This window comes from Suricata suricatta, chromosome X (assembly GCF_006229205.1).
Source record: "Suricata suricatta isolate VVHF042 chromosome X, meerkat_22Aug2017_6uvM2_HiC, whole genome shotgun sequence".
Lineage (NCBI taxonomy): Eukaryota > Metazoa > Chordata > Mammalia > Carnivora > Herpestidae > Suricata > Suricata suricatta.
In genome coordinates, this window is record NC_043717.1 from 1308114 (window position 1) to 1323762 (window position 15649).

The 15649-nt window shown below is 44.1% G+C and overlaps 1 protein-coding gene across 16 annotated transcripts in view; it reads left to right on the forward strand.

Moving 5' to 3' along the window:
* The first annotated feature begins 8672 nt into the window (after window positions 1-8672).
* The window catches only part of ARSF (arylsulfatase F), a 33110-nt gene continuing 26133 nt past the window's right edge, over window positions 8673-15649 (forward strand). For 4 of the 16 annotated variants that reach the window (XM_029930739.1, XM_029930752.1, XM_029930745.1 and 1 more), the window contains exons 1-5: window positions 8673-8832; window positions 9216-9590; window positions 10735-11241; window positions 11371-11532; window positions 14390-14475. The gene's annotated coding sequence lies outside the window, so the exon portion shown is untranslated. Of the gene's footprint in view, window positions 8833-9215; window positions 9591-10672; window positions 11242-11370; window positions 11533-12445; window positions 13667-14389; window positions 14476-15649 lie in introns of those variants that run through there. The other 12 variants (XM_029930740.1, XM_029930743.1, XM_029930742.1 and 9 more) reach the window with 8 other exon arrangements.

Consider the following 15649-nt stretch of genomic DNA (forward strand, 5'->3'; position numbering starts at 1 on the left):
ACCCAGGTGCCCTGGATCTTCCTTGTTTTTATTCATTCTGATTATCTATGGTATTAATTGGAATGATTTGTCCATTAACGTTTAGTGTAATTATTGATATCCTTGGGTTTGGGTCTCCCGGTTCTGTTTGAGCCCTCTGTTGCTATGCTCTGTCTTCCTTGGGTTACCTGATTATTTTCTTTTCTATTAGAATATTCTTTGGGGGCACCTGAGTAGCTCAGTCGGTTGAGCATCCGACTTTGGCTCAGGTTATGATCTCACGGTTCATGGGTTTGAGCCCCGCGTCGGGCTCTGTGCTGAAGCTCAATGCCTGGAGCCTGCTTTGGATTCTGTCTCCCCGTCTCTCTGACCCTCCCTCACTCACACACTGTCTCTCTGTCTCTCTGAAAAATAAACATTAAAAAAATTAGAATCTTCTTTTATCTTTGGTCTTTTTTATATTTCTCTTTGCACTTTTTAGTGATGGAGCTAGAAATCATACTATACATGTTTAGCTTCTGGTCTAATGAAATTCTCATATCATTCCCCATAAAATGGAGAAACTTTACTACCTTATGTATTGATTTCCCAGCCTCCCTCATTCTTTATGCCCTAGGTGTTATATGTATCACGACCATGTATGTTACCCAGGTAATATAATTATTTTGCTTTAAACCAAACTTATATTTTAAAGAAATTAAGAGAAAAAAAGTAGTCTTATTTGCTTAGCTCAGTATTGACTATTTCTCATGGTTTTTGTATCTTTCTGGGGATTTGTGTTTTCATTGGGCATTATTACCCTTCAGACTCAAGATATGACTTCAGTATTTTGTAGTGCAAGTGCTTAGAGAATGGGTTCTCTTGCTTTACCTCTTTCCTTAAGATCCGTCTAAAAATGGTATCCCATCTGCATTTTTGACAGGTACTTTCACAGGTTCCATATTTATCAGTTGATATTTATTTTATTTTACTTTATTTATTTTTAATTTTTTAAAAGTTTTATTCATTTTTGAGACAGAGAGACAGAGAATTAGTGGGGGAGGGGCAGAGAGAGAGGGAGACACAGAATCCAAAGCAGCTCCAGGCTCCGAGCTGTCAGCACAGAGCCCGATGCGGGACTTGAACCTATGAACTTGAGATCTGACCTGAACCGAAGTTGGACGCTTAGCTGACTGAGCCACCCAGGTGCCCCTGTCGATTTTAATTTTATTTTAATACTTCAGATATATTGATCCCTCTGTCTCTGTGTTTTTCACAAATATTTGGCAGTCTTTGGAACTGATGTTCCTTTGGATCTCATGTAGCCTTTTTCTTGGACTACTTTCGAGATTTTTCCTTCTACATTTGGCTTTTAGCATTTTGTTTATGATGTGCCTACACATGTTTTTCTTCATATTCATCCTATGTGAGTTTTTCCTGAGCTTCCTGAATTTGGAAATTTTTGGCTTTCACAAAATTTTGAAAATTTTCTAATTTATTCAAATAATGTTTCTATTGTTTTCACTCTCCCTTGACCTGTACGACTCCAGTTGAGACTTTTTCATATTGTTTCGTAAGACCTCATTAAAGTTTTTTTTCTCCCTGATCGGAAAATTGGATAATTTCTGCTGATCTGTTTTCAAATTATTGACTCTCTTCCCTCTGAGCTCTATTTAGATTTTAGGCATTCACAATATATATGTTGTATAGTTTGATTCTAGAATTTACCTTTAGTTCAAATTTGATGGTTATTATTTCTTTGCTGAATTTTACTATCTTTGTTTTTGTTGTGAACTTAGTTTTCATTATCTCATTAGGCATGAAGTTCACTGTTGCATTAAAGTCCTTGTTTAGGTCATGTTAGAATTAGGTTCTGCTAGTAGTTTTGTTTGTTTTATTCTTGGGAGTGGCTCACACTCCCTTGACTGTATATGCTGAGTACGTTTGGATATTCTGAAGCATGGGGATTCTGGTTTCTGTTCTATTCATCAAGAGTGTTGATGTTTTTGTTTATTCAAGGACTCTCGATGAAAAGTTTTAAAACCTGCTCTCACTCCATTTATTTTGCATTTAGGGTGGAGACCGTAGCTTTGATCTCTGAGAAGACAGGTCTGTCAAGAGCTTGCTCACTGGTTCTTGAAGTAGAAGTCAGAGCAATGGTTCGGAGTCATTGGTTTTGGGCATCAGACTGACTGCAATGAGCCAGTTCAGCCGTCCTCATGACAGAGTTACATTTCTGTGGCTCAGTTTCATGGGTGAATCCAGGAAATTTCTAAGTGTCGATGAACAAGTAAGAGTGTATAAGTTCTTACTCCTAAGGATCTTTGTACACGTGGAAGAGCAGGATTATTTTTTGCTTAAGAGACATAAGCTCCCCAACCTTACTGAGTAAACCGAGCCCCAGGGCCAAACTTCTCCCATCTCTGAGGAGAGTCATCTGCTGGTAACCTTGTAATCTCATGTGGAAGATTTAGATAATCATCCCTCCTCACTACAGGTTCAAATAGGGATCCTGAATTGACTTACGACATAAATGACACACAACTATTAATGCCATTAAAGTAACCACAAGAATTTCACCTCCATTGAGTATGGAAATTCACCTCTTGGTCTCACAAAATTGCTTCTAATCGTCACTGTGTTTTAGGAAAGAGTATGCCTCAGTCATACGCATGGCTTCTCATAAAATAGGTCAAAAGGTGGATGTCGCTGCTACCCCTGGCATCCCTGGAAGGCTCCCTGGAAGAATTGTCATATTTGTATCCCTCTTTAAGAAAGTAGGATGTAACACTGGGTGGATAGGAAAGAGGTAAAGATGATTACATTTTTCAGAGTGGGCAAGGAGAAGGTATTAATGGTCCTAGGGCTTCAATTAAGGTTACGGAGAAAGAAACTTTTGACTGAGTGAGTGATTTGACAAATGAAAACTTTGTCAAGGCATCACACAATTTCAAAATAAGGTCCTGTTATTATGCCCCATGAAATATACCATTTACATGCCGTCTGACATGGCTGGTGTGTTTATGGTTTCTTCACTTAGATACGAAGAAGATTGTGTCTACAAATGACATAGAATTATGGGAGAGGTATTTATTTTGGTGGGGTGGGTGTTTGGGGGACTCACTTATATCAAACATATTCTGCATTTAGGCTCATGAACTTGCTAGAAGCATGAAGCAGAAAGCAAGGGTATTTCCTGCAGACGGAAGACTGTATAGGGTTTGTGAGACCCGTTGCATGCGCAGCGTTCACACTGCCTGCACATGGCTGCATCTGTGACTTGCTCTCTGCCACCCGTGAGGTTAATGTTCGTGTCTTGCACCAGCTAGCTCCTTCCACTGTCAGTCGAAGCTTCCTTAAAAGCTTAAGGGTTTCCAGGACAGAATACAAAGAGTTGGGTGTAGGGTATCACCCTGTAAAAGGATTAATCCAGCACAGGTTCCCTGTGGGAAGGTTTCAAGTGGATTTGGCATCGAGAGAAGATACTAGTGAAAACGCACTTAGGAAGCCATGCATTCCAAGGGTACTTACCCAAGAGGAATCAAACACAAGGTCATGAAAAGCCTTGTACAAGAGTGTCAATAGGACACATTGGTTTCCAAACACAATAGTCAAGCCCTGATTTGCTTCCTTATGGAACCAAGTCCTTCCCACATTTTTATCAGAATTTTTTTCTTTCTCCTAAACATTGGTCGTTGAGCTTTCCTGTAAACACTGCATTTGTCATAGCCATTAATTACTTCCAGTGCGTGGTGAGAATAACAGAGATCCTATTGTTCATTTATAGAAAAAGACACAAACAAATTGTGTAGGATGGAATAGTATTCAGCAGTCAACAAGAAGAGACCACAGATGTATAAGACCCATAGTGGAATTTGAAGCCCATGGTCCTCAAAGTAAGGAATAAGGCACCAAAAGAGTATGTCTAGTGTTATAGCATCTTCTATTTATAGGAAACTGTAGAAAAAAACCAATGTAATCTAGAGTCGCAGGAAACAACTCTGTGGTTGCCTACGGCTTGGATTTGCAGATGGACAGTTAGATTTTCATGGTGGTTACATGGCTGTAACATTAAAAACACTGTTTTCTTTGTCACGTGTCATTGGTCTCCACACTCAAAACCCATCCATGTTATTGTGTGTAAATTGTGACAGAATCACATTCATAATTTAAAAATGCACCTTCTAAAATGTTTATGAATCGACTTAGAACTTTTTCGTTGCATTGTCACGTGGTGGCAGGCATTGGTTTTGTAGATATCATTATTTAAAAATAAAACTGATGTAGGGGCCCCTGAGTGGCTCAGTCAGCTAAGTGTCTGACTCTTGATTTTGGCTCAGGTCTGAACTCACAGGTTCGGGATTCAAGACCCCATCGGGCTCTGTGCTGACAGTGTGGAGCCTGCTTGGGATTCTCTCCCTCCCTCCCTCTCTCTCTGCCTCTCTCCCAGTCGTGCACCCTCTCTCTTGCTTTCCAAAATAATTGAATAAATTAAAAATAATTAAACTGATGCATCTTGAAAGTGCATAATATCCAGTCTAAATAAGTTAGGTTAAAAAATTATTTTAATGTTTGTGTTTGAGAGAGAGAGAGACAAAGCTTGAGCAAGGAAGGGGCACAGAATCAGAAGTAGCTCCAGGCGCTGATCTGTCAGCACAGAGCCCGACAAGGGGCTCAAACTTACAGCCATGAGGCCATGACCTGGGCCAAAGTTGGACACTTAACTGAGCCCCCCAGGTACCCCTTAATAAATTAGATTTTGACACTCGTCCTTGACCGTCTAACAAATACCTTTGAAGAAACTCCTATTGTAGACACTGAACTGTATACATTCTTTGTTTTCCTCAGATCTATTTCTGTCCTCATTTTCCCCATAGAAGTTTTCCTGCTGAGACACACACTTCATCTTATGGAATTAGAGCAGCAACAAAGCTGAAATCCTGCAAATGTTGAAAGAAAAAGGGAAAAAGCAATAGCATATGTGTCGCACGTTTGCTGTGTGTTGCATTCTCGCAGTGGAAATGCATCAAGCCACACGTGGAAGGTGTGTTCTTCCTGTAGTGCATCTTTCCGTGACAAAATGACCCAACGGGATGTTTGCGGGCCGTGTTCTGTTCTGATATGTTTCCTGTGACGAACTTGCAGAGCACGTGAGCAGAACACTGATTCTCAAGGACTAGAAAGAACTCGTGGGCTGTAAGTGGGAGCTTGGAGGGCTGTGGCCGGTCTTCCAGTTTCTGGGGACTGCGTTCCCCAAGTCGGAGGGAAGTGGCCCACCGTGAGGGCTAGCTCATGCGGCAGGGACGAGTGTGTTTTTGAACACGCCCCATGACCCCCATTTCCACCTGGGGAAAACGAGTTTCACACTGTTTCAGGAATTCCCAGAGTCCTGCCTGGATAAGGGGTCTGGTGGCCACTCACGTGTGTGATTTCCCAGCTCTTTCTTTGGCTTTGTCCCCGTGCCCACGGGAGAGTTTAATGGCCATCCTAGTGCTTTGTGAATCCCGATGTTTAAAGATAACACTGTTAGACTCACATTTCAATACTTTCCAGCACAATCAATCCTTGTTTATTCGGGATCCAATCTTGCCCGTGTTTTCTTAAAAAAAGATACAAATCGAGGAAGGGAGGCAAATCATGAGAGACTCTTGACTACTGAGAACAAGGTGAGGGCTGATGGGGGAGGGGGGATGGACATGGAGGAGGGCACTTGTGGGGATGAGCACTAAGTGTTGAATGGAACCCAACTTGACAATAAACTATGAAAAAAAAGATCCAAATACGAAAAAGCTTCCCATTACGAGTCAGAATATTTAATCAACTTCTTCTCTGTGAATTTTTTTTCTCTCGTGTAGCACCTCCATTTTCTTTTACTGCTTTTAGCTCCAAATTCTTCTGGTGGTGACGAGATCATACTTCTCTACCATATGAAATACTTACACACAATTTCTGTTTTATAAAAAAGCTTTTTAAAATGAATTAATTTATTTTGAGAGAAACAGAGGCTGTGCAAGTGGTGAGGGGGAGACAGAGAGAAAGAGAGAGGATCTGAAGCAGGCTCGGTGCTGTCAGTGCAGAGTCGGACACGGGGCTCGAACTCATGAACCAGAGACCACGACCTGGGCTGAACTTGGACGCTTCACCGACTGAGCCACCCAGGTGCCCTTGAACTTCACTTTCTAACAGTGCAAAGTCTCTCCGTGCAGCTGGCTCAGGGTGTGGGCTGGGTCCTTGCAGGATCTGTGGTTTGGCTCCGTTTCTTGATAGCGACGACTTGCAGTAAAATAATATAAATAATACCTTAGACTTGTTCATACTCACTTATGGTGAAGCAAGAACACAGGCCCCAGGGTGGCTCAGTGCCTTAGGCACCTCGGCAGCTGGTGTCAGCTCAGGTCATGGTATCAGGGTCAGGAGGTTGGACTCTGGCCACGTTCCATACTTAAAACAATTTTTTTTAATTAAGAAGAAAACAAATTGTGGGCTGCTGGGGTGGCTCAGTCCGTTGAGAGTCTGACTTCGGCTCAGGTCATGATCTCACGGTTCGTGGGTTCGAGTTCCGTGCCGGGCTCTGTGCTGACAGCTGCAAGCCTGGAGCTGGTTTGGATCCTGTGTCTCCCTATCTCTCTGCCCCTCCCTCGCTCCCTGTCTGTGTCTCTCTCTCAAAAATAAAATAAACATTTAAAAAAATAAAAGAAACAACTGGAGCAATGATTTAAATTGCATGTTTTTGTTATGAAAATACATTTTCCCCCCAAAGACGATGCTTCATGTTTCAGACACGTAATTCATAGGAAAATAAAAACATGAACACGATTCTCAGGCTCTGCAAATTCCATGTCTTATGAGGTCTGGTTGTGAGATCCAGTTTTGAGTACACATAGAATAAACGAATAATAAATAAAAATAAATATAAAAGGTAATAACAACTGTCTACAAAATATATATAATTAAATATATTATATAATAGTTTATATATAAAAATATATAAACCCATATATAAAATATAAGTATTTATTTTATATATCATATACAATGTATGTAAGTTATATTTTAACTTGTAAGTTATACGTAGTATGTAATTTATTTTAGATAATTTATATGTAAATATATACATTTTATATATCCAAATGTATAAATGCCATAAACATGCGCTATGATAATTTATAATTTATATAGTGTATAAATATAATATATATGAATATATATTTTGTGTATAAATACATATTAAAATATATAAGTATATAATTTATGTCAAATGTCTATTATGTTATACTATATTAATATTATGTTGTTATAATAAATAGAATACATATAATATATACTAAATATATTACATATAACATATAATAAATATATCACATACAATATATAATAAATATAATGCAATATGATATAAACACATACATGTAGTATATGATAAATATATTACATATACATATGATAAATATTTACATACACTATATAGTGAATATAATATATGATATAAACACATACTACGATATATAATAAATATAATACATTGTATATAATATATGTAAGTTGTATATAAAGTGTAAAATATTGGAGGCGGAGAGTCTGGGTCAGAAAAGGAGACGGTTCTCATCGTGAGGACAGAGGGCTTAGTGGCCTCAGAAACAGGAAGGAAAAGAGTCCCAGTTTGCATGCAGCCCCTTTGCCAGCAGGGACTTTCCTTCCCGCGGCCGTCCTGAGTCATCGCACCCTCTTCCTTCATTCCGGGTCACACCGTGTTTTGGGAACCAGCCCAAGGTGGTGGGAGTGACCCGAGCTGGCCCAGGGGACGCTGATGCCCCTCAGGCCCAAGCTGATGATGTCCGCACTGATGGGCAAGCTGACGTCCATCAGGCTCCCCAAGATGCTCTGTCTGGGCCCAGGCCCCCCAGCTTCCCCGGAGGACAGCAGGACAGGGGGCCGTGGCAGCCCTCCCCTGGGCGTGCGTGAGGCTCCAGGCTCCCCTGGTTTGTGCAGGAGAGAATCCCCCTGCTCCCTGCCGTCCCTCCGAATGCACCCGGCGGGCGCCCTCTGAGCCCATCCTGGCTGGCTTCCAGGGCAGGAGCCCCCCAGAGACACCCGGCAGAGGGTGCCTCTCCTCTGCCCGGGCCTCCAGGGAGCTGGTTTTGCCTTTTCTGACCCGGGACTCATTGTCACACATCGTGTGTCGTTTCAGCTTTGATTTGGACTTGGAACCCGTGTGGTAGATTTTTCGTGTTTACTTTCTTAGCTTCTCACAGCAGGAGCTGAGTGCGTGCAGGGCTGTGGGGGGGAGCGCATCCTTGACCCCAGCTTGGTTTTGGGCAGCCGGGAGCCAGTGCAGGATTCTGGCCTCTAGACATACAAGACAATGCATTGGGCTCTGGAAGCCACCAAGTCTGGGGTCATTTCTTAGGGCGGCGAAGAAAGAAGCCAGCTGGGCTCCAGACCACGTGCGTCTTTCAGTGGCCGGAGAATGCTCTCGAAGAGTAAGGGTAATCTGGACATGCCGTTTACAAAGCTACAAGTTATAGGCAATACTTACTGTAGCAAACGCATTGGGATTTCTCTGCTGGTTCTCTGGTGCCTGCTAGTTGACCTCCTGGTTTTCATTGTGACACTTCCCTCTCCTTGGGGGCAGTGGGTCTGTGGGGACACACGTTTGCCTGTCTCTTCCTGTCCCTGTTTCATCAGAGATGTTGAAGGAAGCCCTTCTCCAAAAGACAGTGTTTCATAAACGCGTGGTTGCAAGCAGCCATCACCTTCCCCTATGGCAGCCAGAAGGCGTGAGGGGTGTGCTGTGGAATAATGGATTTGGCGGACAATCAGACGCTTCTGGACGGATCGTAAGGCAAGACATGAAAGGAAATTTATGTACGCCTGGTAGGTATTGTACATATACACATATGTAATATGTAATTGTGTATTTATCATATATGAACTGATAATATCATTCAATATATGTGGCAGAATATGTAATACAATGATATACAATTCAAGATGGTGTGCAGCCAGAGATAACACTATACACATACATTCCTTCTCTATATGGTATGTGTTTATATATATGGTGTGTGTATATATATGAATATTTATATGGAGCATATAGATGTGGTATATGTGTGGAGTGGGTGTATATATGTGTATGGAATATATATATGATACATATGTGTGGAGTGAAGATAATCATGGACTGTATATATGGTGTGTACATAAATGTGCCCTGCGTGCGTATTATAAACAATGGCCTCTCTTTATATGCGGAGTATGTACAAGATGGAGCCCCCGCTCATCCAGGAGGTCTCTGCTTCCCGAAGCCTGTGGTGCCAGCATCTTTGTGCAGCTTGGAAAAGGCTGGCCCGATGGGGGGAGCTGCCGTCATGGTCCCTTCCTTCTGGATTCAAGGTTCCAAGATGTCCGGTCCTGAGTCACCACTGTTGCAGTCTTTCTGGACTAATTAGGTCATAATCACCCACTGTGCTAACTCCAAGTCCTCCTGAGATTTCTCCATCCTCTTGTTGGAAAGTCAAACGTCCTCATCCACGGGGGTTGCGGCTGTGGCCGGCTTCCCGTGACGCAACACAAAGGCTCAGTTTCCCAAATTGCCGACATTCGCCAGCAGGTTCTACAGAGACATGGAGGTAGGCATTCATGCTGCCGTTTAGCAATTTCCTGTCTTGACCCACATTCAAACTGGCAAAGAGGACTTTGTTTTCTGGATCTCTCCTTTTCTATTCCTGCTTTGAGCATTGACTTTGACTAATGGCTAGTAGAAATATATACAATATATATAATAATATTGTATAGTATAATATAATACAATGTAACATACTATAGTATAACCTAGCATAGTATAGTACAGATTAATGTAATATAATAAAATACAATACAATATAGTATAATATAATGGAGTAGAGTATAATATAGAATCATATAATAGAGTATAGTATAATACAATATAAGTATAATATAGACTTGTAATATAATATAGTATAAGGTAGTACAATACAACCTAATATAGAATACTAAAATATAGAATAGCATAACATACTACGATATTCTATAATATAGTATAACACAGTACAATGTAACATAATTTAGTATAATATAATATAATGGAACACAGTATAGTATAGTATAATATAGTTTAGAATAGTATAACATAATATAATATAATGGAGTATAATATGATATAGTATAGTATAATGTAATACAAACAGTATAGTATAATATAGTATAGTATAATGTAATACAATATAGTATAGCATAATATAATATAATGTAGTATACTATAGCATAGTATACCATAACATAATATAGTATAGTATAATATAATGGAACACAGTATAGTATAATATAGCATAGTGTAGTATAATATAGTTTGGTATAGTATAACATAATATAGTGTAATATGATGGAGTATATTATAGTATAGTATAATGTAATACAATATAGTATAGCATAATATAATATAAGGCAGTATACTATAACATAGTGTAGCATAACAAAATATAGTATAATATAATGGAGTGTAGTGTCATATAATATAACATAGTATAAGATACTATAGTTTAGTATAATATAATATAGTATAATATAATGGATGATAATATAATGTTGTATAGTATAATATAACATACTATAGTATAGGTATAATATAGATCAATATTACATAGTATAGTGTAATATAATACAGTTTAAAGAATATATGTATATATTCCTTAAATATAGCCCTAAATGTCCCACTTAAGACTCCAGTGTCATTTTCCTCATTGGTTGACACAGATTTACAGAACTTTACCACTCAAGGAGAACAGGTCCGAATCACAACCTACGGTAGAAATAGCCCCCTAAGAAGTGAAGAAAATGGAAACCGTACATGCCTAAAAGGAGCCAAAGCGGGGAGCACGGCTCCTGAATGAGCCGTGTCTGTGTTCCCTACACCGGCCTTCCTTTCTCAGCCCCACCTCATACTACAGATAATTTTTTTTTAATGCATGGCAGAAACTCCAAGAAAATTTCAGGAATCCCTGTCTCTGAGGCTCATCCCACTGGCCTCACTTTGCAAATTATGACTCATGGACAATGATAAAGTACAGTCGACTGTTGATTTAAAGAGAAAGAAGAAGAAGAATGCTCTGTGGGGAAGGCTTGAAGGAAGCGCCCTGGTGACGGGGTGCGTGCCTGAAACTTGGCAGATTCTTGCCCAGGGACGCGGCAGCTGCAGAGACTTGCTTCCCCAGAAACGGTGGGGGGCTGCGTGCTGTCTGGACGAAGCTGTTGACCCTCACGGTGAGTAGTTCAGCCTCGAGTTGCACCCCAGGGGTGGGCGCATGGGTTCTGCAAGCCCCACTTTCGCGGTTTTTAAGGAGAACTTCTGAGCTGTGAGCTGATGAGCATGAAAATGCATTTCTTTGCCAGCGGGACACGGAACGATCGTTTCCACAGCAAAACACGGGCTCCGCATTTCCTGACATGACAGTGAGCTCTTAATCACGACTCTGGGTGCACCTGACGGGCTGTGGGTGAGGCAATACCGTCCTACGTGTGAGACCGTCCCCTGCGCGTCCTCACCCCACGCACGTGAGTACTTGTGCCCTGGGTGTAGGAATCCTGACTCTTTCAGCTAAGAGAAGAAAAGCCTTCCTGGGGGACCGAGGGCGGTCCTGCCTGCCTCCCGCGCCCTGCAACACCCCTGCCCGCGGTCGACGCTACTTTTGCAAACTCTCATTCCCTTTGCGTCCTTGGGAACGCTTTCTGTCTTCTCTCTAGTAAAGTATTCGTCGGCAAGAACAAGTCTGCATCTCCCAGCGCCCTTGAATAACGGTGTGATTCATGCCGTGCTGATGGTACCCATCGTCTGTGCCAAATGTTTACAAAAAGTTAAAGGGATGCACCTTTGTCACCACAACATGCCTGCAAGGAGCCAGGGGCCTCTGTGCCACGTGCTTCGGTGTTCACGGCAAATTTGCCAGACGAGCAAATATTTCGGGGTATTTGAATCGTCTACTCTTGAGGAGCGTGACAGCGAACTTGTCTGTCATCGTAAAAATAAATAAGGAAGACATAGGAAGGAGCATGGAGAGGCGGGCTGCTAAAATGCTGCCCGCCGGGAACTGAGGTGTCTATTAATTCTCTCCTTGCTTTCCCAGATCCAACATCTTCCCCCTTCCCCTGCTCTACACGGTTGTGGGATCTTTGAGCCTACAGCAGCAACGTGTCCGTAATTACCCCGTCACACTCCCTACGTAGTCGCTGTAATTTAATATCCTGGTGGATCGACAGAGACTAAGCTCACTTTCTACCTGCACGTGACGCTCAGTCCCGTCTCTGGGCGGCAGTGACGGCACCATCATTGCACACGGGCATCTGCCTGCGCAGGTGGAGACAGGTCAGCATGGATGTTAGCCTCCCAGCATTTCCCAGTGATTGTCTTTCTCCAAACGGCACTCGGCTTCCTGCCCACAGGGACAGGGGCAGGCCTGTTGGGTGGAACCACATGACATTGTCACAGTGTGGCTGCTTATGACGGACACACATCGCAGGTTGAGAGGGTTCCACGAGGAATTGATTCAGGGCTTGAGAAGTTCTGGGGGTAAGAAAGGTTGGGATCAAGTTCTAAGCGTGTTTTCAGGATGTCCAAGCAGCTGGGACGGATGCGGTAGACACCTATCGTAAGACGAGGGAGTCGAGTGGAGTCCTCTGCAGTCCAACTGGAGAAACTGCACCAGCAATCCCACAGCCCTCCCCGCCGTTTACATGCAGAGTCTTCTTCCAGGAGATCCGGAAGCCCTCAGGACTCTGCGCCTCTGACAGCAGTGCCTTGAACCCATCCATGGCTTTGAGCAAATGGAAAGGTTACCGGCAGCAGCTGGACGGGAATCTGGACACGGCAGAGGGTCTCTGGGGCCACCCCGAAGCCGCCAGTCAGGGTTGGAGGGGGCAGCGATGTGTTACCCATTTGTAGGAGCCTCTGTGGTCCTGGTCTGACTCTCTCGCTCCTGATCACAGCAGGCAGGTGTCTGGTCTGAGCTAAAACAAACTACCAACATGTGGCGAGAGTAGAGAAAAGAGGCTCTGCGTGGACCCTCCTTCATGCCTCCCGGTGTGTCGGTGAAAATGCTGGCACATTCCTTCCTGCAGGAGGCTAGCAGGTGTGTGAGGGTCGCTCATCACAGCCACCGGGTCTCCTGGGCAGGATTCCCGAGGCGAATGATCGGTACTTTCCACGGAACCCGCGCTTTGCATTTCAAGTCCTGTTTTGCCTGGAGGAAATGGGCGTGGGGACGTGGAAATGTGGCCACAACAGAGCCGCCACTCGGGCTACAATATACTTAGTGAAACAAGAAGTCCATTGGGGGGGGCCTCTGCGGGCTCCGTCAGCTGAGTGTCCGGTTAGGTCACCAGCTCATACTGTCTCCCTCTCTCTCTGCCTCTCCTCCTGCTCATTCTGTGTCTCTCTCTCTCTTTCAAAAATAAATATTTAAAAAAAGTGCATGGAAAGAAGGCGGCTCTGATACCCTAGCAGCGTTCGGAAGAAACTGTGACTTGTAAATGCATCTGTACCGGAAGAAATGCAATTTGGGAGGAAACCACAGTCAACAGCCAGCCAACGCTGGTTTCCCAAACGCTGTGGAATGGGGGCTCAAGGGAGCCAAGGCATGAAATAGGACCTGGATGTATGGTTCCGTCTTGAAGTGACGAGCTGGGAACCTGGGTTTGTTGAAGGAGGGCCCCCCACCCCGGGCCCTGTGAATGCAGAAGGCGGGTGGCAAAGCTTGTTCCGACCGTGACGCACCTGACGTTCAAAGGTCAGGCACGACGGGTCATTGGAAGCAGGTTCCTGGCATAGGGTTTGGAGGCAGGGGTGTGTGCAATGGGCCTTTGAGAGAGGGGACCTTCTGGAGGTGACAGGACAGTGGGTCACAGTCCAGAGATAGACAGATGTCTTGATGTGTGCGTGTCTGTATCTGTCGACGTTGAGGCTTGAGCATGTCCTGTGGGTTGGATGTCATCCCTTGTGCCAAAATCACATGCTGAAGCCCTAATTCCCCACTCCTGCAGATGAGAAGGTGACCTTGTTTGGAAACCAGGTTGGTGCAGGTGTAATTGGCTGTGCTAAGGTAGGGTCATCCGGGACTGAGTGGGACATGACCCCCGTATGCCTGGTGTTCCTACACAAAAGGAGAAATTCAGACACAGTCACACACACAGGGAGAAGGCCGTTGAGACGTGGAATCAGACGTGGGACATGTCGAGGACGCTTGTGATGGCCTCCAGCCCCCCAAAGTGGGGACACACACATGGGACAGCCATTCCCCAGAGACTGCAGGGGGAGCCAGCCCTGCGACACCCGGATCCCGAACTTCCGGTCTCCAGAATGACGACAGAATGAATGTTTGTTGTTATCAGACACCAACTTTCTGGTTCTCTGTTTCAGGCGTCCCAAGAAACCTGGACACCGTCCACGGCTGTACCTGTGAGCGTCCAAACATCCCCGTCTACTCCTCCCAAGTAAGGACAGAGGTATTTCCATTAAATGGGCACCTCCTCTGTTTTTCTTTCCCTGTCTCTGTAGCTCTGGGTTTATTCTTGACACTTGAAGCTGAAAACGAGCACACAAGTGACCAGGATGCATCCCTTCCCATCATTTTATGGGATTCTGAGGCAATAGGCGTTTGAATCTGTCGTCGGGACTCATGAAGACAGACTTCTGGTTTTTCTTGGATTTTCGTGGGCCTGTGAATTTGTGTGTGTGGCTGTGTTCCTTCTTGTCTTCCTGGAATGCCTTTCATTACGGACACTTTTCATCATTAAACGTTTGTCTGCCCACACGCTCCGCTCTTCCCACGGGTCCTTCATGAATTCCATCCCACGTCCGGTGGGTTTTCATCACATTGACCATTACGGGGTTTAATGCAAGAATGATGTCTCCTCGCCAAGTGTCATTGCTTCTTCTGCGTGGCGCCCCCACCCATGGCCAGTCCCAAAGGTCTGCTGATGACATCCGTTAGAGGTTTGAGCACCGCTTCTCTGCTTTAGGCAGAATTCTGTGTCCTGGCATATTCCGAATTTTTAGAAGGACGTCTGTCTTTTGGATCATGGAATCTTTTCCGGGGTCCAGTTACTTTCCTTGCATCGAAGTTTTGGTTGCCTCTTTTTCAGTGCGATTCCCGGGTGTGGGGCCACGGGGAAGGTTATGTGCCTTTGGTTGTGTTGGAGCAGATCAGGTCCGTCTTGTTGGAGGTGTGGGGAGGGGTTGGGTTCTCGGAACCTGAAGACCCTGTAGGGCTGTTCCCCCGATCAGTCTGGATGCTGCCTGAGTGTGTGGACCCACCCCGCGCCCTGCTTCACACCCTCTTCTCCGTAAGACATAGACGTGCCCCACTTGGGGGCCACGAGAGCCGTGGTGGAATTCGCCACCCAAATTCTCGATGGTGCCTTCCACCTGTTGTGACACCACGTGACACTTTTTGTCTCCTTTTTGCAGTGATGACTGTGCACCCCCACTTTGTCGGACCCTAACCCCCCAGCCCCCAGTTTGCACCCCTGCCGCTGTATCACACCGTGTACTTGGCCATGGTGCTGCAAGGCATCCCCTTAGCGTAGCTCCCTAAGGCTTTCGGTTCATTGGTTTTATTGGATGTTCCGTGACTGTAGGATTTCCAGGCTGAGGATTTCTTCTATAAAGAACGGCAAG